Source organism: Hemicordylus capensis, chromosome 6 (genome assembly GCF_027244095.1).
Source record: "Hemicordylus capensis ecotype Gifberg chromosome 6, rHemCap1.1.pri, whole genome shotgun sequence".
In the NCBI taxonomy this organism is placed as follows: domain Eukaryota; kingdom Metazoa; phylum Chordata; class Lepidosauria; order Squamata; family Cordylidae; genus Hemicordylus; species Hemicordylus capensis.
The window spans coordinates 126,732,155-126,755,288 of NC_069662.1; the positions used below are offsets into that span (position 1 = coordinate 126,732,155).

The 23,134-nt window shown below is 42.8% G+C and overlaps 1 protein-coding gene across 21 annotated transcripts in view; it reads right to left on the bottom strand.

Annotated features, from left to right (window-relative positions):
* PHF14 (PHD finger protein 14) overlaps positions 1-23,134 on the bottom strand; it is a 209,759-nt gene that overhangs the window by 103,164 nt on the left and 83,461 nt on the right. The gene's annotated exons all lie outside the window — the stretch shown is intronic.

The window sequence follows — 23,134 nt, forward strand, 5'->3', positions numbered from 1 at the left end:
GAAACTATCTTTCCTGCAGCATTTTTATTAGAATGGATGTTTTTCACATTTCTTGGCTGGTTTGCTGCTCCCACGACACATGCAGCAGTTGCTTCCACACTATTGTTAGGCATCCGCTTTTCCCCCTCTTGGCTTCTAACTTTGTTGTTGTTGGATGTTAAGCTCATGTGCATTTGTTTCCCTCCCCATCCACCCAATTTCACTTCAGCTAGAGAATATATTAATCATATTGTACCAATACTGAAACCAAATTTTACCAGTTTATTCTATTTTTTTACAAGCATCCACTATGGAATGATGAGTCACAGTCATCAAACACAGCACTTAAAAGACGCCAAGCTCAGAGAAATGCAAGATGGAAATAAGGACCAAAAAAGGATCATCTGAACACATTTATTTTATATCTCAGGACACTTAAAGCAAACATTTAAAGTGATGGAACACAAGCTCACCATAAAAAAAAATGGTTCCAGTGAATACAGGTCTATCAAGAAAACAAATCTTCATTGATAACCATAGTCAGCAATGATCAAGCAATGATCAGCAATGATCATTAGAAATAGAAGATATTAAGTTACCTTGACATTTTTTAAACATAATCTCTTCTGATAGTTATGTAGATGGAAACTGCATCAGGTCTCTCTCTGTCAAATGAAAGAAATGGACCTCTCTACCTTGAGAAGGGTTTCTAAGATGGGAGAGGGAAGTCTGTGTGAAATCCATCCACATGGCATAGATGGAGCACAATTATTTGAGGTAAGGAAACAATACAGACAGTAGTTACTACCGTGTTTCCCCGAAAATAAGACAGTGTCTTATATTAATTTTAGCGCCCAAAAATGCACTAGGGCAATTAGCAGTACATCAGAAATTACGGCTAGGTCTTACTTTCGGGGGAGGTCTTACTTTCGGGGAAACAGGGTATGGCACCAACATCATCATCATCATGACATTATCATCATCATAACTTTCAACATGTCATCTAACAACAGATTTTATGAATTTGAGTAAAGGGGAAACAAGGCCATAGTTCACTGAATGTATACTGTAATTTTTCTAGACATACCAAATACTATATCATCTTATTATTTGCTCATTGTACTCCATGTACTCTTAATGTCAATTCACCTCCCATTTTTGATCTAAACTATACTTACCCTACACTTAGGAATGAATGAGTAAACTGAAACAATTTAACATAGATATTTACAGAACCTGTCAAATGAGAATATGTCTGACAATTTTATACAGAAGATTCAAAGCTCAGCCACCAAGAAATATTGCTAGCTAAACAGAATGCAGTTACAGGAATACAAGGATAAAACCTCCCTCTACAGTATGAATGACTATGTTTCCATAATTTAGCAACCTCAGTATTACTACTATCCCCTTTACATCCATTAATTTATCTAAGCCATCCAGGCTGGTGGCTGTCACCACATCTTGTGGCAGAGAATCCGATAGGTTAATTATGTGCTGTGTGAAAAAGTATTTCCATTTGTCAGTCCTAAATTTCTTTGCAATCAATTTCATGGGGTGAACCCTGGTTCTACTTTTATGCGAGAGGGAGAAATTTTTCTCTCTATCCACTCTTTCCACACCATGCGTAATGTTATATACATCATATCATGTCGCTTTTCAGTCGTCTTTTTTCTAAACTAAAAAGCCCCAGGTGTTGTAGCCTTACCTCATAAGGAAAGTGCTCTAGACTTCATTATCTGTGGGAGTTCCGTTCCCCCCGATTACCATGGGTAACGAAACCACAGATGAGTAATTAACTCTATGGGAACTCAGGGGTTAGGTTCCCAGTCTAAGAAAAAGACACCCCCCTCACACAAACAGGCCAAATAAAGTGTCCTATCAGCTCTGTGGATCTCCTGGTGTCCAGCAACACCCCCCCAAAATTAAAAAATGGCAGACATTTTCCTCTTTTTTTCCTGCTAAAATGAGCCACAAAATGTCTCCTGAGGACAAAATGGGTGACTGGAAATTACCTCTGCAGTTATTTTCACCCCTCTAGGAACCATAGATATGTGGGTGTTAACCCTTTTGTATCTGCAGATAAGATCAGGTGTCTATTTGACACCCACGGATACGCAAAACCGCAAATAGAGGTTCTGCATATTAGGTTTGCCTGTACTTTTTCACACAATGCATAATTAACCTATGGAATTATTTCACAAAAGAAGCCAACATGTCCATCCTTCTAACATGTCATCTGTGAAGAAGTGACTCCTTCCCTTCTATGTTTTGTAAATTATTTTCTTTGTATTTGTTTTTTAAATGTTCCCTCTAGTTCTGTAAAGCTCATCAGGGGTTAAAAGGTTGCAGTCTCTGAAAGCTAAGTCTGAAATAAAAAGTTGTGTTGCTGTTGGGTTTTGGAGGAAATATATCTAAATGGTCTGACTGGTTATCTCCAGTCAGAGACAGAAGGTTCTGGTTGACTGAGGTAAGAATCACCGAGATTGTTTTGTGCACACTTTTTTTTGGGGGGGGGGGACATGAATAAAAAAGAGAGGGTGAAGAGAGGACAGCTGCAGACTGCTGTGTGAGCTGAGAGGCTGGAAAGGCCTTTTTGGTGGTTGCACCCCGTTTATGGAATAGCCTCCCCAGTAAGGTTCACCTGGCTTCATCACTTTTTTTAGATGCCAGGTAGACCTTTTTGTTCACACAGGACTTTTAAATTTGGGGGTTCTTTAATCCGGGTTTTCAGATTTGTTCTGATTTTTAACTAATTTTAAAATGAGTTTTTAAGCTGCTTTGTACTGTATTTTGTATTTTCTTTTTACCTATTTTTGTGTCTTATGATTTAATATATAATGTGTTTTAATTGGTTTTTAATCCTCCCTTGTAAGCCAACTAGAGAACAAATTTTGTTATAGGGCGGCTAACAAAGTTTATTATCTATCTATCTATATATTTAATTCTCTAAGACGTACCCGTGGCTAGTCCCATGCATGGCAGCTCTTGCAAGAGTTCGGAAAGCTGCTGAATAGCCACAGGGACAGGGAAGAAAACAGCCATAGCGGCTGGCGGAGGCAGCCAGCCAGTGGAGCTGTGGCAGTGGGCTGAGCCACCAGGACGAGGAGGCGGAACTGTGCTGGGAGGAAGAGGAGGTTGGCTGTGCTGCGCCGGGGGGGGGGGGGGGCCGCACTGGTGGGATGAGGCGGCCGGTTGATGGGAGTAGCTGCGCCAGCGGTAGATGGCAGCTGGCTGGCAGAGCCGCGTGGCAGGAGGAGGAGACTGGTCAGCCAACAGGAAGAGGTGGCGGTGGGCCAGCAGGGCGGAGGCAGCTGGTGGGCGGGTAGGAAAGTAAGTACTGGCTGGGAGCCGGCAAGAAGACAATGGTGGTGGCGGGCAGAAGAAAACGGCTGGGCCAAACTAGAGGCGCAGATGCTCTGCACCCAGTCCAGCTAGCTATTATCATTAAGGCTGGAAGACTGAGTAGAAGCGAGCTGAAGCTGCTGGAAAATTAGCAGTGAGAGAGCTGGGCGTACTGGAACCTGCTAAGCCTTAGTTTAGAAGGTTAGTAAGTTTGTTCTATAGCTTTAAATTGTACTCTCGCCTAACTTAATTTTTACCTCTTTCTGTACTGTTTTGGGGATTTTTGAAGACTTTATTATTGTAAACATATTCTTGTTTCTGTACTATTTTGCCATTGTCTCTGTTTTGTTCCCACCTCACACCTACTTGCCCAATTGATTTACCACACTACTGTGTTTTTGTTATTTTTGAGAGACAGATTTCAGTGCCTGGGAGTGGAACCAGTCAAAAAAGGCTAAAAACTGTAAACGTGTGGCTGTGGGTATTTAGACTGAGGGCCAGCTGAGGCCAAGCCCCCACATCATCCAACAAAGCAGTTAAGTGTGCTACATTGTCTACTGTCCTCCAATCTGTGGCATGTGACTTAATAGAAGGAGCACCAATATGCAGATTACAAGACTTGTAGTTCTAGTCCTGGCTGATTCCAATAATTATATTGTTAGAATATATCACACACATGCACATTATAAAATATTGTATGATTCAAATAGGGAAAATGGCTGAATTCAGAAGCAACAACCAACCATGCTTTTCATGTCTCCTCCTTTGTGCTCAAGGGGAGGAAATTTAAAGGCTTTTGACCATGGTAAGAGACACTGAAATCTTTTTGTCCAAATGTGGAAAACTGTGGTTTGCAAAAACTGTAATTAGTTAACAAATCAGGATAAGATCATATTAACATTTATATTTATATTCCATCTGTCTGCCAATTCACTCAGTTTAAAATAAAGTCTCACATTTTGATAGGAGAAGAAGGAATGGTAAAGCAATTTCCCCCAAAAAAGGTCCCAACACATTTTTAGGGGAAACCTTTTCTTCAGGTGAAAATATACAAGAATAAAAATAGAAAATTCTTGCTAGCATATTTTCCTCTGAAGAAGAGTCTTTCCCTTGAAACGTGTTGAGACTTTTTTTGGAAATAAACTGCTAAACTCTTCCCCTTCTCCTATTGGTATTTCTGGTATGGTGCCATCCATTCTGTCCATTTCTTTTTAAAAAGACACTTAAGACACACTTGTTTTTTCAGGCTTTTAATTAGAACTAATTTTAAACTGTTTAATTGTTGTATTCTGTGAAAATATTTGAATCGTTATTTTATTTTCATATTGTAATTTGGATTATGTACACCGCCTAGAGATATACATACAGGCAGTTTAGAAATATGATGATAAATAAATACATTTAATAGACATACAAAAGGGAAACAAGCAAATCTAGGTATCATGATCATTACCTGAGGCAGCTGTGAGAGAACAGGCACCAAATGGTGGCTGCTTCTAGCAAGGCCAATGGAGGAGGCCTTGCTGTCTAACTTCTTAGCTGAAAAGGCTGCTGCTACTAAAGTCAGTCCCATGGTTCTTACAGAAGAGCTACTGAATAACTATCCTACCGCAAAGGCCTGATTTAGGTTGGAGATTTAATCCATCACTTATCTGTCATTTTGGCTAATTGAATTGCTCCAAACCATTCAAGACAGGGATAGACGGAATGAAAAGTTATCTGGGCTCAAATATACTCACCAAAATAGACGAACACATTTTCTCCAATGACAGGTCACAAAGACCACCATGAAATAAACTAGGAAAGTGCTATCAGTTTTTAGAGAAGAAAACCCAAGGGACATATGCATGACATTGTAGGAAGGAGGTACCTTTTCCTATCTCCACACTTAGATGGTATGATTTTGGATGCAGATAACCTTCTGTGCTTTATTAGATTTATGCCCTTACTCTGAAGAGAAAAAAAGCTTATTTCGGGGGGATGGGTAGTGATCCTTTGGAATACAACACAGAATAATTTACACAAAATATTCTCCAATGCATTTAATAGAATAGGTCTCTGAAATATTCTCTTCGATTCTAATTAATGCATTGGTGAATATTATTTCCAAGACTATGGAAAATACAATCAATTAATCAATCAAATCAAAGTGTGTGAAATTTACAAAGTTTCAAAAAATAACAGTAAAAATTAACCTTAAAAAACTAAGACTGTTGAGATCATCACAGGAGACAGGTACTTATCAAAAAAGTATAAAATAAAACTCATTACCAGTGTGGCTGCAGGAAAAACCTTACATATAACACTTTTATAAATTAGGATTTCCTGTAGCAGAATTCAGAATGCCTGGCCACTCATTCCTTCCCTAACCCAACTTTTGTTTCTTTTTAATGAGAAAAAAGGAGAGTCAGCAAAACAAAATGTCACCATTAAATCATTTGGCAGCATTTTGTGTCAAAAATGTAATGGAAAAGGCACACATCATAGGAAAGGTTACTGTTTTTGAGAACATCTTTTCACTTGGTTCAGGGCTCATCCCTCTCCACAGCAGTGCAGGCACTACAGCTGCCTGCTCTCCCTGGGCTTAATGTGGCAGATGAAGGATGATGGCATTTTCAGCAGACCACAGTGCAGTGATTTTAGTGGTTATCTGACTGAAACCAATGCTATGATTTAGAATAACTGCTCTGTTTATGTGCAGTGGTAAAAAGTCACTTACTACACAATCTTGCAATGTCAACTCATTGCTTCCATTATACATTCCTTTAGCATGGCTTCATCGCAGAAACGAAAGTCAGCTGGAATTAGAGAAATGGCTTGCTGCTGCTGCACTCGAGATAAAAACATGGCATGTTCATAAGTTTGTGAAATGATTCCAAACATAAAAGCCTCTGGATAAAGTAAACTAGGGTGCCCTTAGTCCAGATGCACCACAATTATTAGCTATGTCAGATACTGGCCCTTAAAAAAGGTCAATATTGCATAAGCATTCTATATTTCGTAAGCACTCCCTATTAATATTTTAACTAGCCGACCCGTGCAGAGAATCTGTGCACTCTTTGGGGCCGGCTGTTCTCCCCTCCCTCCCGCCCCACTCTCTTGCCCTCCCTCCTCCTCCCGGCCAACTCTGCAGCCAGGCTCGCCACTGCCTCAACTCTGTGGCTGGGCCCGCTGCCTGGCCTCCACAGCTGGTCCCGCCGCCTCAACTCTGCGGCCAGGTGTGCCGCCGCTTGCATCTGCAGCTGGGCTGGGCCTGCCCCTGCTTGCATCCGCAGCTGGGCCTGCTGCCACCTCTGGCCTCTGCGGCTGGGCCCACCGCCGCCTCTGGCCTCTGCGGCTGGGCCCACCGCCGCCTCTGGCCTTTGCGGCCAGGCCCGCCACTGCCTCTGGTCTCCGTGGCCAAGCCAGGCCCGCCACCACCTCTGGCCTCCGCGGCCAGGCCGGGCCCACTACCACGGTGACCAATCCTCCTGGGTGCGCCTCAGCCAGTCAGGTGCTTCCACCGCCCAGGCAATCAGCTGGGCGACAGGACACACATTCTAAGGCGCACCCAGGAGAATTAATAATACAGATGTTGCTCAGTAGAACTGAACAGAATGTTCTCACAAGCAACATGCCCTAGTTAAAACAGGGCATGTTGGTGTTTTGTTTTTTTTAAATTTAATTTACATAGTGCCTGACTCCAAAGACTCTAGGTAGTTCACAAAAACAAATAATAGAAACAGAATAAAACCAACTATTAAACAATCATTTAAAAAAAAAAACATTCAGAGATTACAGCAATCAATACATGTAAACAATTAAAAATTGAAAACATTCAGAGGTCTTGTCTTGGTATTGCCAGTACCAAGACTAATACTGCTAGCATTAACACGACATCAAGATGTGCTTTCAGGCAATGGCCAACATACTAACGCAGCACTCGTGCAGCAAAGGAAGCATGCTTGCAGCTGCTGCATTCCAAAATAAAGCATTGTGCCCCTTGCATACAGAGATTTTCAGCAATCTCCCCTCCCATCTAAAATGCTCTGTGCCACCTGAAAATATGTCCCAAACAGGTCAGCCACTATTTCTTAACTGCTTTTATTCTGATCCTTATTACTTATTTCCAAATTATTCATACCTATTTTGGTATAGTATAGGAATTTAATGATTAAATAATGAATTAATAGCTGCTGATATGTTTCTGGGCAAAGTACAAAGTGTTGCTTATTACCTTTAAATCCCTGAATGGCTTAGGTCCAGGTTAGCTGAGGGAGCGCCTTTCTCTACAATATCCCCACCACTCATTAAGATCATCAGGAGAGGTCTGTCTTCTGGTGCCACCAGTTCATCTGGTGGTGACCTGGGATTGGGCCATGTCAGTTGTCACCCCTAGGTTGAGGAAAGTGCTCTTTGTGGATATAAGAGGATTATCTTCGTTGGAGGCCTTCAGGAGAGCCTTAAAGACCCATCTTTTTAGCCTGGCTCATTAAATTTTAATTTCAATGAGTTTCAATCTGGTTCAAACATTTTTATTTTTATTGTTTTATTATGTGTTTTTGATTTTAATATAAACCACCCTGAGCCACTTTAGGAAGGGTGGTATATAAATTGAACAAACAAAAACATGGCAGCACACCTCTCAGGCACATATTTTTGGTGGCACAGCACTGTAGAGGGAAAGAGCGACTGGTGAAGATAACTCAACCTGCGTGTGCATGAGCAGCTAGCCTGTCTTGTTCTGGAATGTGGAAATGTATGTGTGCTTCCTTTCCTGCACAAGTACTGCATTAGTCAGAATGTCAGCCACTATTTTTTAACTGCCTTTATTTTGAGCCTTATTACGTATTTCCAAATTATTCATACCGATTTTGGTGTAGTACAGGAATTTAATTCACATCATGAAAACTAGGGTTACATAGACCCTTTGAGATTAATACATAAATGTTGCACGTTTTTCCAATTCAAATCCATGGTTCAAATACATTACTAAAACATCGAGGTGATGTATTTTATTGTTTGTAAATAATAATATAAATACAACAACTTATTATTTCATGTTTATTGTGGTTTCAATTTAAAAACTACTAATTTGACTCTTGGAACATTTTATTAAATGGACTAGGGTATCAAGAGCTTGGTGGACATTCAATATGTTGCTAACTATCAACACTTGCAGATTCATAAATCTCCATCCTCCATCTACTAATTTTATAGCAAGAATTAGACCTACAGTCACCAATACATAATTTTTTGTGCTACATGATAGGGTTCAAATCCCACTATCCCACATCCATGGGGCCAGCGAAAGCCTGTGCTATAAAATTACTGTTCTTTATATTTATTAATGTTAAGCAACACATTCTCAGGATCAAGAGACACCTGTATATTCTAGTTTCCTGATAGGCAGAGATATACCTAATATAGACCAAAGGATTTATACTCATCAACTCAGAAATGAGTTCACGTTCTATGGTCGAAAATTACTTCTACAAGTTTTGTTGGCAAACTAATACTCAATAGCAAAATAAAAATAAATCAGTCAAAGAAGCAAGAGAGTAAATGTCACATCTAAGAGCAGGATACAAGCTGTAGGATAGAGGCTTCTCAATAAGTAAATGCACCAAAAAATGATCCATCTATAAATTTTGACAGCAGTAATAAATAATGACTTGAAGTACCTGGGTGTTATATACACCTTCAGAGCAATGCTCATAAGTCTATTAAAATGGATATCCTTGCATCACAAAAATGTTATCTCAGCAAGGCTATTCATTTAAAATAACTCTCTGATGTTTTTGACATTGCTCCCTAAGTTTATTTCCTTAGGTATTCTTTATTCAATTTACTATCATGAGTTTCCTGTTAGCACATTATAGTGTAATCCTCTGCAATTCTGTAGCACCTTCAGATCAGAGAACATAAGAAACATTTAATACGTTTATTTAAAAGACTTGCACCTTTTCAGATAGGTGGAAAAATCAGACATATAACAGATAGCTCATATCATCGCCTAAAGCCATATTGTCAGAGAGCTGGAAAGATAATCTCAGAAAGCAGTATTCAACTACTGTGATACTGATCGGTAAACAACATTTTGTATAAAACATTTTTAAAATTCAAATGAAAAATCAGATAAGATTGTGTCCAGGCTGTAATGAATCAAGCAATTGGTTATGTGCACCTAAGGGGCCTCTGGACGGATATTTCTCACATGGGAAACTAGCAATGACCATGCCACATGGCAAATTACTTTTGACACTGAGAGATTTTTGAAAGCAGAATATGTGGGGAGTGTAGGAAAATATGTATTGGAAACAGAGGGAAAAGTTTACAATTCCACTAAGAGTGTGCAAGCCCTTGGGATTGCCTAACGACTGCCGACCAGCTCCAGGCAGTATTGGAGGAAACTGATTATCTAGACCCATTTCAAATTGGCTTTAGAGCTGGCTATGGGGTTAAGACAGCCTTGGTCGGCCTGACGGATGACCTTTACTGGGGAATCGACAGAGGGAGTGTGACTCTGCTGGTTCTTCTGGATCTCTTGGCAGTATTCGATACCATCAACCATGGTATCCTTCTGGATCGCCTGCGGGAGTTGGAGATAAGGGGCACTGCTTTGCAGTGGTTCCGCTCCTATATATCGGGTAGATTCCAGATGGTGGAGCTTGGTGATAGTTACTCCTCAAAATGGGAGCTGTTATATGGAGTCCCTCAAGGCTCCATTCTGTCACCAATGCTTTTCAATATCTACATGAAACCGCTGGGTGAGGTCATCAGGAGGTTTGGTGTTATGCTGATGACACCCAAATCGACTTCTCCTTTTCATCTTCAGGAAATGGCACTCATTCTCTAAATGCCTGCCTACAGGCAGTAATGGGCTGGATGAGGGATAACAGATTGAAGCTGAATCCAAGCAAGACGGAGGTCCTTATTGTGGGGGCTCTGAATCTGAGGGGTGAGTAAGATCTTCCTGTGCTGGATGGAGTTACACTGCCCCAGAAGGAGCAGGTGCGCAGCTTGAGAGTACTCCTGGACCCAGGCCTCACCCTGGTATCTCAGGTGGAGGCCATGGCCAGGAGTGCTTTCTATCAGCTCCAGCTGATTTGAAAGCTGCTCCCATTCCTTGAAGAGGACGACCTCAAAACAGTGGTGCATGAGCTGGTAACCTCCCGGCTTGACTATTGCAGTGTGCTGTACATGGGGCTGCCTTTGTACATAGTTCGGAAACTTCAGTTAGTTCAGAATGTGGCAGCCAGATTGGTCTCTGGGGCAACCCAGACAGACCATATTATGCTTGTTTTGAAACAGTTACACTGGCTGCCAATATGTTTCTGGGCAAAATACGAAGTGCTGGTCATTACATTTAAAGCCTTGAACGGTTTAGGCCTGAGTTATCTTAGAGAGTGCCTTCTTTCTGCATGATCCGCACTGCACATTAAGGTCATATGAAGAGGTCCATCTCCACTTACCACCGGTTCGTCTGGTGGCGACTCAGTGGCACGCCTTCTCTGTAGCTGCTCCTGTGCTGTGGAATGCACTCCCGGCAGAAATCCACAATTTGAATTGAATTGTTTGGCCTGGCCTTCCAGGATTTTTAAATAGTTGTAATTGGTTTTAATGTTGTAACCTGGTTTTCAATGTTTTTTTAATTGTTGTGATTGTTTAATTACGGTTTTATGATGTTTTAATTGTTAATTATTGTTTTATAATTTTTGTTTTAATTGTTAACTGATTTTAATGGTTTTGTTTTAATTCTAAACCACCCTGAGCCATTTTGGAAGGGCGGTATAAAAATCAAATCAAATCAAATCAATCAATCAAGTAGATTTTGTAATTTCAGTTTTCTTTGCTAAAGGAAGAGAAATTTGAAGCACTAGCTTCTGTGTTTTGTTTTGTTTTTAAGTCACAGCAACACAGGAAGTTGCCTTATACAAAGTCAGACCACTGGTCCATCCAGCTCAGTATAGTCTACACTGACTGGCAGCAGCTCTCCCAAAACTACCTGGAGATGCCAGGGAGTGAAACCATGATCTTCTACATGCAATAATGCAGATGCTTTTCCACTGAGCTGTTGCCCCATCCCCTAACCTAAAGGAAATATCTTCCACTGCTCACATATATAGTAGTCTCCCATTCAAATGCAAACCAAGGTGGACCTTGCTTAGCATAGGGTACAATTCATGCTTGCTACCACAGATATAAACACTTATATTTTAACAATTTTGGTTAATACAGTTTAGCCACCTACTAAAAGGTAAAGTGTGCTGTTAAGTCGATTTCGACTCCTGGCACCCACAGAGCCCTGTGGTTTTATTCGGTAGAATACAGGAGGGGTTTACTGTTGCCTCCTCCCATGCAGTACTACTACTCTCTAAACTCAATAATTTAATTGTACAGTGTTAACAGCCAGTATTGAATTACATAAACACTTCCCCTACACTATCCATGCTACACTTATTCCTTATCTGTAAGGAAAGGTAATATAAGTTAGATTTTTCAAATCTGTAAAGACAAAGTAAACTTTAAAATTGACATATATTAAAAGAATAAATTAAAATACAACCATCTACTATATTAAAATTTCAGCAACATACATATACTAATAAAAACTTAATCACTAAAATCCACCCAAACAAGAACATCTTTCAGAGGTATAGAATATGCTCCCAACTGGCAATTCTTTAGAGAGAGAGAGAAATTCAGAACTGTGGGGAAATAAAAAATTAATGCCCTCTTGTGTCTTCATTCACAGTTTCACTTATGGTTTGGGATGATCACAGAGATTACATCAAGTTACAGCAGAAAAGGGCAGTTTCATGAGAATTAAGGTCCAAATATCTCAGACAGCATCTTAAATTGTGAAAGCCGTGGAGGGAGTTATTGAAGACCTGAATCATAATTGTAGCATGCTCAGGAGACAGATACTGCATGCTCCAGTTGTAGTTTCAGAACAGAGCAAGTGATGGGTTTTGTTATGTCACAAATGGTGTGTAGCTTTCCATGAGAACTTCCTACCACAATCATTTCATGCCCTATTTGGATTCAGCTGCAATTACCTCATTCATATGAAGTCCCCAACTGTATGTAAGCAAGAAGCATGTGCTAATAAATAGCTTTTTACAGAAACTTTTCAAAGAATTATATGGACAGAACCAACAAATGAAGATATTACATTACAGTACAACAGAAACATGATGTGGTATTTTACACAAATGCAAACAAACCCCTTTATAAGCGGAAATACTATTTGCAGTTTCAAGTACACGCAGGTGTCAAATAGACACCCAACATGGATACAATAGGGCTGAAACCCATGTATCCATGGTTCCTAGAAGGCAGGAAATGACCACAGAGGTCATTTCCAGCATTTTGGTCGTGGGAACCAACCAATCAATCTTTATTATGGTCACAGACCAGCATAACCATGGGAACCATTTTGTGGCTCATGGTGGGGGGGTAGTTTGAAAAAAACCAGTGACTTTTGGGAACCATTTGGAATGGGGTGGGGGGGTATTGCTGGATGCCAGGAGAGCCGTGGAGGACGGTAGGGCACTTTATTTGGCATGTTTTCATGATCTGGGGGCACTTTTTCCGGGGAGCTGAGTCTGGGAACCTAACCTCCACATTTCCATAGACTCAATTACTCATTATCTGTGGTTTCGTTACCCACGGTAATCTGTGGGTAAGAAAACCCCGTGGATAATCAGGTCCACCTGTATCTAGTAGTCAAGTCATTCTAGATGTTAACAAATTTCATTTGGGGAAAACAAATCCTATTTGAGGACGAGGTCATCAACAGCATTTATGTTTGTTTGTCTGTCTGTTTATTTGTTTACATTTACATCCTGCTCTTTTTCTGAGGAGCTCAGAGCGGTGTACATGATTATTTTTATCCTCACAATAACCCAATTTGGTAGGTTAGGTTGAGATATACATGACTGGCCCAGAGTCACCCAATGAGTTTCATGGTTGAATGGGGATTCAAACTCAGGTCTTCCCGGTCCTAGTCCAACACTCTAACTACTACGCTATGCAAGTCATCTACAGATCCTTGGCGGGGGGCGGGGAATAAGACATGAGCGTCAATAATGTAAATTGTTAATGTTAGCTAGGAGGTCTCTTAAGGGGAAAGGACTCAATTGATCATATACATCCTCTTAAATACAGACTTTGAGAAACAAAATCAATTTAAATCAATAATACTTCTAGTCATTGTTGAAAGGCAGAACAGAGGTTGTTTTGGGGACCTGTTTTATTTATTTTTATTTTTAAAACAGTGCATTCTTAAAACAAAGGCACACTACTGACAGACGATGGAATCTGAAACCACATTGGTTGCAAGACAAAGAAATATATTTAATAATAGGTCATTGGTTGAGGGACTTCTCAGGCTTAACAGTCATTGTCAACAGATATGTCTCTAACTTCCTCAAACCCTATTCCTTAAATACTCCTTAAAGCCCTGACCCACTTTAGGAAGGGTGGTATATCAATCAATCAATCAAATAAATAATATATTGCTGATTCACAGCTTCCACAAATAAAAGCTAAAGGGAGAGTTTCAAAGACCTCCAGAGAAGAGTTTTGAAAAAGGGAAAAAATCATTTTAAAAAAAATTGTATTTGCTAGTTTTTAAACAAACTATGCATGGCAACTACATCTTAAATAAAATTATTAACAGACAAACTTACTAACAACCTAGTCCTTGATACATTTGCAAATAAATTCAAATCAGCACACTGTCACAAGCCAAAGGTTTTACGGACAATGCATCACTGCTGCAGGCAAGTATCTTAGCATAAGTTTTTAGGCTTACACTATGCCAAAAGTATGTAGTCCAATATCAGAAAGGCAATATAGTATGTGTGTGTAAAGCTTACACAAATCTCAAGAATTTCTCAGGGCAACATCAATAATTTATTTAAACACTTGTTTCTGACTCTGTTCATTCAGGGATCCTTTTGCTACAGTTTCACATACATACGCACATAGAATGACCAGGTAGGGAACTACAGGTTGCTTATCTGTAACTTTGGTTTTTCTAGTGGTCATCTGTCCTTTTACACAAATGGGCTATGCGCCTGCGCAGAGACCTCATTGGAACCGAACAAACTCAATTCTCCTGCTTTGGGCGGGAACCCAGCCCCCAGCTGCTATATGCAGCTATGCCACTCCTCATCCCCTCAGTCATGGACTCAAGCTTCAGTAGACCCCATAGAGAGAACAGGAGGGCATGTAAAAGGACAGATGATCACTAGAAGAACCCAAGTTACAGGTAAGCAACCTGTAGTTCTTTGACATAGTCTCTGTCTTTTACACAAATGGGTGCATAACAAGCCAGCACCCAAGGAGGAGGGAAGAACAGAAATAATATATAAATTGCCAGAAGTATTTATTTCAAAAACAAGTACATCAATTGAAAATTGACTGCAGGACACTCCTGCCAAATACAGCATCATTCAGTGCCCTGGCATCAATAGCATAATGATGGAAAAACAAGTGAGGCGAAGCCCAGGTTGCTGCCTGACAGATAGCATCCAACAGGACCACACAATCAAAGGTGACAGAGGCTGCTACAGACCTAACAGGCAACTGCTTATAAGCCAATTGATAGCACAGCTCAATTGTAGAGACTATCGATCTAGACATGGATTGGGCAGACACTTGGAGACCTTTACGTGACCCATCATAAAGAACAAACAGGGAAGTGCTTTTTCTCCATTCAGCTGACCTGAACATAGAAGGATAATGCCCTTCTAACCTCCAAACGATGCAACCTTCTCTCTGCATCCAAGGAAGGGTTCTGGAAAAATACAGGTAAAGTGAGTAGGGACAAGCGGTGAAACACAGAGACCACTTTAGGGAGAAATTGGACATCTGGCCTGAGCACAACCTTGTCCTTGTGAAACTGAAGGTATGATTGATCAACCCTCAGGGCCCGCAACTCACTCACCCTCCTAGCGGAGCTAACTGCCAGCAGAAAGGTGACCTTCCAGGTCAGGAGGCAAGGTTCAATTGAAGCCAAAGGCTCAAAGCTGCCACAGTGGCAGCCAAATGTACCTTAAGGGATGAAAGCTTTAAACCAGACTCCTTAAGGGCCAGCAGATATGTACATATATTTTGTACAGAAGGATTAAACGCATCAAATTCATGCAAAGAAGCAAACGAACAGAAATGAGTCCACTTGTGATCATAGGACTTCTGTGTGGACTGCTTTCTAGCTGTGACCAAAACTTCCTTCAGTCTCAGCAGGAAGTTGGCAGGACCCTCCAGGCAGTCAGATGGAGAGATTGAACATCTGAGTGGAGCACCCGTTCACCTTCCCATGACAGCAGGTCCGGGAAGGCGCACCTAGTTCTCCGTCAGCTGCCTCAGGGCCAGAAACCAAGACCTCCTGGGCCACCACGGGGCTATCAGGATGGCCCTGGCCCGATCCACCCACAGTTTGCACAGCACTCTTGGAATGGGAGGAAATGGTAGAAACACATACAGTACAGGGCCTGTCCAAGATAGGATGAAGGCATCACCTAAAGAGCTCTCCCCTTCCCCTCCCCTGGAGCAATAGAGGGCATATTGAGCATTGTCCCGGGAAGCTAAAATGTCCAGAGTTGGGACTCCACATTGTACAAATATGTCCTTGAGAACACATTGGTCCAAAGCCCACTCGTGGGAGACCACCATCATCTTGCTCAAGGTGTCCACCTGGTCATTCAGGGAACCTTCTATACAGACCTCTTGAGGAGACACCGCATGTGCCACACACCAATGCCAAAGGTCCAGAGACAGGAACAGAAGGCTCCTTGAAGACGTGTCGCCCTGTCAATTGATGTAGGCCTTTGCCGTCAAATTGTCCGTTTGGATCATCACCGAGCAACCCCCAACCACAGGCAAGAACCCTTTGAGAGCATTGAAAATGACCAATAGCTCCAAATAACTGATGTGGTGGGTCGTCTCCCTGGGGGTCCAATGTCTGCTCAGGCGAAACCCTTCCAGGTTCACCCCCCAACCGAGCTCCAACGCGTTGGTCATAATCACCCACCAAGATCAAGGAGTCTGGTTGAAGGCACTGATGTTCAGATGTCGAATGTCAGCCCACCATGCCGCAGTTGCCCTCACCCAGTGAGGGGCCTGCGTTCCAAATGGCCAGGATCCCGAAGAGGATCAAATACATCCAGGAATCACCTTTGGATAATGCACATTCTAAGGCATGTTTGAGGCAGCATGTAAATTGTGGCTGCCATATGCCCCAATAGGCGCTGTACTGAGTGCATAGTCTGTGGGCCTTCGGCTAAGAAAGTGATGGCCAGCCTCCTGAGAGTATGTATGCAGGTGTCCGGAAGGAAGACCTTTTCCAAGGTCTTCTAGAATATCAGCCCTATGAACTGTATCCTGTGGGTCAGTTCCAACTGAGATTTCTTGAAATTCATTTGGAAAGCCCAGACCTGCAGAGTATCCACAACCAACTTGAGGGCATCCAGAACCGCCCATCTGGTGCTTGCCAGGATGAGCCAATCATCCAAATATGGCAGGACCTGCAACCCTTGCTCCTGCAGGCAAGCCACCACCAGGGCCAGACATTTGGTAAAAACCCTTGGCACCGTTGTATATATGTATATATACCTATGTGCCACAATAGAACATCATCCTAAATTATTTTTTAAAAGATTTTGTAAATTGTGAGTGATGCAAGTCATTTAATGGTACTAGGGAAAGGCATGCTGTTCTAGTAGCTCCAGGTCTTAACACTCACATCATTTTCGGAGGATGAATACAACTGAAAGAAGCTCAGGTGGGTGCGTGGCTGGGAGAGTCAGTCGTGTGACTTGCCTCTGCCCACCCACCCCAAGACAGTGGGCCCCCAGACAACTGTCTCCCCTTGCCCTATTATAGTTACGCCCCTGCCAAAAGCATCCAGAAACGCTTGTACACCAGGTGCCTGTTCAGGGCCCTCAGGTCCAGGATAGGACGCCGACCTCTGACGATTTCGACACAATGAAATACTGGAAATAAAAACTGGGACTCTCTGGATTGGCGACTCTCTCGATCGCATCCTTTGACAGGAGAGCGGCAACCTCCTGGTCCAACTCTGAAGTGCACTGAGTAATCACAACCTCGGACATGGGCAGAGTCCTGCAGAATTTGAGGGCATAGCTCAAACGTATGATTGTAAGGACCCACTGGTCCGTAGTCACTCTGTCCCAGCTCGCCAAAAATGAGGCCAGGTGAATCCGGAAGTGCTCCAAGTCATTGCTTCTTTTGAAAAGTGTTCGGGTCCTGTTTCCGAAATGCAGGCTTACTAGGCTGGGGGCCCAACTTGTATCTCGACTGGAGTTTGTTGCCATGAAAGGAACGCTCGGACGGAGATTGGTGTTGAGAAGGGGTCTTCTGTGGTTGATAAGGGGACCACCTGGAAGTTTGATCGTTGTGCGAGAATATGACATGGATCATGCCGTGCTCCTCAGCTTCTGAACATTTTGGAGCATGTCATCACTTTGCTCCACAAAAAGGCTAGAGCCTTCAAAGGGCAAGTCCTTGACCCTAGCATAGGCCTCGTAGTTCAGTTCAGACTAACGCAGCCAAGCATGTCAGACGAGTGGCATGGACGTGGCCATGACTTTGGCTGCGCACTTCACTAAGTGCCTAGCCGAGCAGAGCTCCTGTCTGGCTACCTCAACAGCCTCCCGTAGGAACGCCTTAGCTTGATCCCGCTTGTCCTGTGGCAGGAGGTCCAAAAATGGGCCCACTTTCTCCTACAGAAATTGGTTATAGCAGGCGTTATAGGCTTGATAGTTGGCCACACTCAAGTATAGAGCTGAGGATGAGTAAAGCCTTCTCCCAAAGGAGTCCAATTTTCTGCCCTCCTTGTCACTCAGTGTCGACTGGCTGTGGCCCCTGGTCCTTTGCAAAGACACCTCTTCTACGATTGAATTAGGGGTGGGATGATGCTTTAGGAAGGCCATATCATCTTGAAGTTGCACCCTATAAAAATTCTCCAAGCGCCTATTAGGCTGAGAAAGAGTTGCTGGCTTTTTCCAATGACCCCGCATGACCCCCAACAATGCCGGGTTGAGGGCTAAAGCGGCCAGTACCTTGGCCTCCGAATCGATAAGGCTGAACAATGGGTCCAGCTCCCCTTTCTGTTGCATACTGAGGCTCACGCCTAGTGCCAAAGCCATGCGGCTCACATACGCAGAGTACCGTTTAAGGTCCTTGAACGGGGAAATGGGCTTCGAGTCCGACTGCACGTCGAGCGGAGACAACCCTTAGAAAACACCCTCAGATTCCTGATAGCTAGCATCGCTCTCATAGTCCGACTCGGGAGGAGCCAAAGAGTCCTGGGCAAAGCGAGTCGAATCTGTAGGGGAACCTAGTTTGATTGCCAGGTCGTCCAGTACCGAAGCGGGAGGTTCTGCTGGCAGGTCCTGGACAGGCAAAGCAGCCTGTTGTAGCACAGGAGCTGAAGAGGGTGGTTTGTGTCACTCAGTTCGATCCCAAGGGGAGCGCTGTGGTGAGCAGGAACATTGCCTCCCTTCTGAGTGCGAAGACAGCTCACACCAACCACGCACAGCTCCAGGTTTCCCATATGCAGTACCTTCTGGGTAACGAGAGCTATATCGGGGCCTAACATAGTCAGAATAGTCCGATTGATAGTTCATTTGATATCGGCCACATGACCCAGAGTCCTGGCACCAAGCACCATAAGAGGGTTCAACCTCACTCAAGGGAGAACGGCACTCCGACGCGTGTTATCGATCCGAATATGCGGGCTCACGACGGTCCAGGCCCAATCATGTCTATAAGAGGAGCGCTCTTCTGAGTCCCAACAGGCACTTCGGTCCCTAAGAGAGACGTGCTCCTGGAACTTTTGAGGGGGCAAACGACAGCTAGGCAGCCATGATGCATCTTCTGCGGGCTTGGCAGGGAGTAGGCCTCTTCTTCCGAAGAAGCGTACCCAGGCTCATCCAACGCTACTGAGAGTTCTCTACCCGAGCAAGCCCAATCAGGAGCCAAGTCCAACAAATGCTCAGCCAAGGGCGAACTAGGTTGAACCAAACCCGACAACTTCAGTGCAGGATGATCTAAATCCACTTTAGGCTTCTTGGTCACTGGGGCCTTCAATGCAGGAACCAAAGCAACTTTCTTCTTCTTTGGTATGCGAGGAAGGTGTTGACCTGCCGGCAAATCACGAGGCAACTTCGACTTCTTCTTCTTCCTCTTCGATATCAACACCGAGGGAATTGGGGAAGATTTCGGTACCATGGGTGTTGAAAGCTTAGGGAAATCTTCTGAGCACACCGGCTCACTAGAAGACATCAAAGGATTAGGACTAGGAGGCGCTGAAACAGGTATTGGGGCCAGGTTTTCTGCCTTCACAGGAGCAGATACCAAACACTCTGACTGTACTGATGAAGCCATTTTTATGGATCACTTCAACATAAGGTTTCCGAAGAATGGAGAGCCAGATCCCACAGGGCTGCGCGCAGACGAGAAGCCCTATTCTTGGGAGCCTACTTCGTAAACTTCTGAAAATGAAGACAGGTCTCGACAATGTAGGATTCCCGCAGGCACAAGAGACACTTGGTATGAGTATAGGGGAAAGGATCTTAGATCTGCAACGAACACATTTTTTGAAGTTCGTCATGCCTGGCATAAACACCGTAGGCCAGCCAGCCACCATGCTCTGTCCTGGGTGGAATCAGAGCTCCGAAGAAGGGAAAACCCGCAAAAAAACCCAAAAACCCGCCAAGAAAAAACTGCTACTACGTGGAAGAAATAAAGAAGAAAACCGAAAAGCAGGGAGAAAAACAAGGGCATATATAGATCCTACTCGTTGTTGAGCTACAGACTCCACGATGCTTACTGAGGTGCAGACTACGAAAGATTGAGGGAATGAGGAGTGGCGCAGCCGCATATAGCGGCTGGGGTCGGGGTTCCTGCCCAAAGCAGGAGAATTGAGCTTGTTTGGATCCGATGTAGGATGTAGTACTTTTGTACATTTCATATTTGAAACTAAACATTAAATCTATCTGGGGCATGGGGGTCAAGACTGGAGTTTTGTAATACATTTACTTTAGATGTTAAATTCCCAAAGGTTCTCTTTAGTAAGATCAGTACACAGGAATAGTCCCTCAAATCCTCCCTGCTGGCTTTCAGTGGAGCTCAATTGGGAATAAATTGTCCCAAGTATCATTTATCAGCCTGTTCTCTACTTGCCTTCCTTTCCTTCACCCACTCACCTACTATGCACCAATCCATCTACACCATGTATGCCGCAATAACACTCTGATCATCAAACAGTTTAATAAAAATTCAATAATTGTTCCCGAGAAAATTAAGATCTTCTGCATTTCCTTACAAAGAAGGTGGAAAGTAATTCAAATTTCTATTTTACCACAAGAAAAATTAATACAAGTTCTCTTGATTGAAGATGAAATTGATAGTTGCTATATATTTTTTTTCTTCCTAAAGCAAGTCAGGCTTTCTTCAATCATTCCATTTGTTCAAGACAAACAAAGGATCAATTACGAAATCAAAGACAAGGTACTTTACTGGGTATAAGTTGTTAACAGCTACAGTCCACTGAATCACCAAAAATCATTGGTTTAAACTATGAATCACAAAAGTATGCCATTTAAAATTATCACTGCTGTTAATAAAAAGGAAGGCATACCATCATGAAGCATTTATTAGCTTGCAATAGAATAATGCAACTGGGCATTTTTAAAAAAAGTTTACTAAGCCTCTTACTGGAAAGTTAAAGCTAACTTTATGAGTTGCTTTTTTTTTTTTTAAAGAAGAGCAGTAGTTGATATTGTAATATACTGTCAAAATGGCGAGTCTGTTTATCTTTATGACCTGTTGTAAATATGGGCAACTCAATCCTAACACAAAAACTAATTCTTTTTTATTGGAAAAACTTTATTGATTGTTCAATTTTTATACCGCCTTTCATAAGGTATCCCAAGGTGGTTTACAAAAGTTAAAATACAATAAAACTCCATAAAAATCATGTTTAAAAAATCACATTAAAAACCTTAAAATCAGTTAAACTGTAAAAACCATGAACACACCAAAAAACACCATAAAAAAGACAAACAGAAGCAGAAGACCCAGCAGCCCCTAAAAGGTAAAAGCCTGAAGAAATAAAAAGGTATTTCATTGTTTTTGTAAAAGCATCCACAGATGTCAAAGAGCAGACGTTCAATGGAAGAGCATTCCAGAGCCTGGGGGCATCAACAGAGAAACCCTGTCCTGTTTACACGCTCATTTAGCCTCTCTCAAAGTCAACACATGGAGCAAAGGCCTCTCTGATGACCCTGTTGGGAGGGCAGAAACCTTTGGGAGCATGCAGTCCTTCAGGTATCCACAACCCAAACTGTTAAGGTCTTTAAAGGTAATAACCAGCACCTTGAATTGGATCAGGAAACAAATTAGCAGCCAGTGCAGATGTTTCAAAATAGGCGTATATAGGAACATAGGAAGCTGCCATATACTGAGTCAGACCATAGGTCCATCTAGCTCAGTATTGTCTACACAGACTGGCAGTGGCTTCTCCAAGGTTGCAGGCAGGAATCTCTCTCAGCTCTATCTTGGAGATGCCAGGGAGGGAACTTGGAATGTAGATGCTCTTCCCAGAGCAGCTCCATCCCCTAAGGGGAATATCTTACAGTGCAAACACTTCTAGTCTCCCTTTCATATTCAAGCAGGGTGGACCCGGCTTAGCTTAAGGGGACAAGTCATGCTTGCTACCACAAGACCAGCTCTCCTCTCCAATAATATGCTCCAAGCGAGCAGTTCCAAATGTAATATGCTCCAAGTGTAATATGCTCCAAGCGAGCAGTTCCAGAGAGAACCCTGGCAGCTGCATTCTGCACCAACTAAAATTTCCTAATATTCTTCAAAGGGAGCCCCACATAAAACGCACTGCAGTAATTCATCCGTGGTGTGACTATGGCATGGGTAAACATGGCCAGATTTTCCTTCTTGAGAAAGCACCCCTGGCCACCGCCTCCACCTGAGCATCCAAAAGCAGAGTTGGGTCCAGCAACACCCCCAAGCTGTGCACTTGCGAGTACAACCCCATCCAAAGCTGGCTGAATCACCCAATTCCAATTAGCTTTTCTACTGACCAGCAGCACCTCCATCTTGTCTGGATTTAACCTGTTTGAAAGCCCACATCCAGCCCATAACCGCTTCCAGTCCCCAGTTTAAAACATCCACTGCTCCATGAGGATCTGATGTCAGAGAAAGGTAGAGCCAAGTGTCATCTAAATATTGATGACACTTCAGTCAAAACCTCCTGACAACCTCTCCCAGCAGTTTCATGTAGATGTTAAACAGCATGGGGGAAAATACTGAGCCTTGGGGGACCCCAAAGGCCATAGCCCAAGGAACCTAGCAGAAGTCCCCCAGCACCACCTTCTGGAACCTTCCCCCAAGAAAGGACTGGAACCACTCCAATGCACCACCCCCAATCCCTATACCTGAGAGGTGGTCCAGAAGGATACTGTGGTCAGTGGTATAGAATGCCACTGAAAGATCCAGCAGAATCAAGAGGATGCATCCCCCCGTCTAGTTCCTGGCGTAGGTCATCCACCAGGGTGACCAAGGCAGTTTCAGTTCTAAACCCAGGGTGAAACCCAGATTGAAAAGGGTCTAGATAATCCATATCATCCAAGACTCTTTGCAGTTCTACAGATACCACACGCTCTAAAGATACCACACGCTCAACTTAAAAGGGGAAGATTTGTAATAGGCTGATAGTTATCAAGGTTGGTGGAATCAAGGGAGGGCTTTTTAAAATAGTGGTCTTACCACCTCCTGC